At 41.0% G+C, this 2,842-nt stretch overlaps 1 non-coding gene across 1 annotated transcript; it reads right to left on the bottom strand.

The window, feature by feature from the left end:
- Positions 1–1,479: 1,479 nt before the first annotated feature.
- LOC123731505 (U5 spliceosomal RNA) lies at positions 1,480–1,595 on the bottom strand. Its single transcript, XR_006762658.1, has one exon. It is a non-coding gene; the product is annotated as a U5 spliceosomal RNA (small nuclear RNA).
- Between the last annotated feature and the right edge of the window lie 1,247 nt (positions 1,596–2,842).

The raw sequence follows: 2,842 nt of genomic DNA, 5'->3' as shown, positions 1-2,842 counted from the left end.
GGCTCAAACCACCCGGTTTATAATCCCTTAATAAGAGGCAACAAAGAGACCAAAGTTAACCCTGAAGGAGCTGCAAAGCTCCACAGCGGAGATTGGAGTATCTGTCAATAGGACCACTTAAAGCCGTACCATCCACAGAGCTGGGCTTTACGGAAGAGTGCCCAGAAAAAAAGCCTTAATAAAAAGATGAGCCAACACGTTTGGTGTTCGCCAAAAGGCATGTGGGAGACTCCCCAAACGATGAGACTAAAATGTAGCTGTAACATACCCCAATGTAATATACTCCAAGAGACTTGCAGTTGTAATTGCTGCAAAAGGTGGCTCTACAAAGTATTGACTTTGGGGGGGTGAATAGTTATGCACTCAAGTTTTTCTGTCTTATTTCTTGTTTGTTTCACAATAAAAAAATATTTTGCATCTTCAAAGTGGTAGGCATGTTGGGTAAATCAAATGATACAACCCCCCCAAAAACTATTTTAATTCCAGGTTGTATGGAAACAAAATAGGAAAAATGCCAAGGGAGGCGAATACTTTCGCAAGCCACTGTACACGTGTATAGTTAGATGTTGATGTTACAGCACATAAACAGCAGAGGGCGCTACAGGACTCTTGTCCCACTCAGTTTTACAGCTCAACTACAGTTCCTGTCCTGGCCAGTCTAGTGAGATACTGTAGATCCAGCTAATGTATTGATTACGCTCTCACTCTGTTCAGTCAGGTGTGGGTGTGCCTGCATGTGTATTTGAAAAGGCCTTTAGGCCTCTTACTCTCAGTCACTTTCATCTCCTCTCCTTCATTTGTGTCCTCTCCTTCATTTGTCTCTTCTCCTTCATTCCTCCAGTCTTTCAGAAATCTGAAAACACAAGATCAACTCGAATCGAATCAAATTATATTTGACACATGCGCTGAATACAATGCTTACTTACTATAAGCCCTTAACCAACATTAGCGATGGGTTCCGTTGGGACTATGACAGGGACGTGGACACCTCTTACCTGCACACAATGGAGCCAGGACGGGGTCAAGGCAGCCTACATCCCCCCCACCTCACCACCCACCCCACACACTTCATAGCTACTGCTACACACATAATGTACACATTGCCTGCACCAGTGGTTCTCAACCAAGGGTACTAGGACCCCTAGGGGTACTTGGCCTATCCACAGGGGGTACTTGAAAAGACTCATGAGTCCATAGACGTACTGATAAAATGCACGAGTGGTTACTTTCAGTTGGGGGTGCAGTAACTGAAAAGGTTTGGGAACCAGTAGCCCCACACCTACCACACATTCTCTAACCAAATTGGATGAAGATGCCCCTGCTTTCAAATGAAAGTAACCATTTTCGACCACTCCCTCTATTTTTCTCGCAACATATAAATACTGCAAATGTCTACATACAAGGTGTCCAAATGGATGGGATACCCGATGTCACGCAATCCTCTACCATGCCAATTTGATTTATTTTACACGTGTAGGAAGCCCAGCCGTGAGGCAGGGCATCAAAAAATTAGTTGATACTCATAATGTTCCTCTCCACGGAAATCTTTAGTAAAAGGCGAAAGATTTATGCGATCTGAAGAGAAACCAGAGTGTACTACCGATTGTACGAAACCGTTCCGACCGACTTCTCGGCCTTGCTATTCACAGTCATGGTTAAATTAAAAACAAAGCAAAGCTCTATAGTGCGGATATATCACACACATACATTACCGTTCACCATTGCGAATAAATAGTGAAGTTTGACAAATGTCAATGCTTTGTAACTTCATGAATTCTTCACATATACGAAATGCACGCTGGGCATTATAGAAATAACTTCCTGGTTTGATCCATTAATTGTAAAAAGTATTTAATCTGCAACGCCAGTGTAATTTCAGTAACTAAGAAGAGCAATGTTGGCGTAACAGTTTAGCTACCATCAAAAGTCTACTATCAAAATTGGAAACGATGTTACATTTATTTATATTTGCCGACGGGACGAAATACAAGGCTTCTACATGGAGCATGCGCCGTAGAGACCAGCAAGCAACTTCTTCACAAGCCAGGCGAGAAGCAAGGAGCGGTGGGGTGGCAAAGATGATATTCAAATCGGCATGTAATCGCTGGATTTTACACAATTGTATGTAACCACTGTCTGCAACAATGTATCATGATGAAAACGTTTTGGTGTAAAATATTCTAGCAACATGTCTTAAATTGTTTGACCTTTGGATTGCTCAGCTACTGGTGATCAGTGGCGATTTTAGCATGTAAATCTTAATTGAGCAAAAATAAACCTTTTTTTTTAGATGCAAAGCCACTACACACCATTTTATTAGGCCTATGTGGTCGAAAAAGGAAGGACAATACAAATCACGAAGAATCCACTGTTATTGACAATATACCGACGCACAGACAGCGCATTGAGCAAACAAAACAACCATCGCAATATCAACTGAAATTACATGGGTCTATTACTGAACTTTTTGTTGAAAACAAAAATATTTGAATGGGAAGACTGTCACTGGCAAACATGGTTACAGACCCAACAGCATTATATAGTATCTCCTCCTCGTGGAGAAAAGCACATGATATTATTATAATACACAAAGTAAGCAAAACAATAAAATCATTCCAACATTGCCTAAAATAAGATACAAATGATAAGCAATATAACAATTGAGATGTACAAACTATGGCATAAGGGAACGATGAGTGGATGAGAGTGAAGCCGTCATATTGATTAAGACATTAATTAGTGAGTAGTCGATATAGCCATTTGTTCAGCACTTTTGAAATGTACAGCGACAGAATTCAGAACATGGGCCATTCTTACAGTATTATTCTCCCTGTACACCAAG

This window comes from Salmo salar, chromosome ssa28 (genome assembly GCF_905237065.1).
Source record: "Salmo salar chromosome ssa28, Ssal_v3.1, whole genome shotgun sequence".
Classification (NCBI taxonomy): Eukaryota; Metazoa; Chordata; class Actinopteri; order Salmoniformes; family Salmonidae; genus Salmo; species Salmo salar.
The sequence above is the reverse complement of the archived record's forward strand: the minus strand, read 5'-3'. Positions and strand labels throughout refer to the sequence as shown.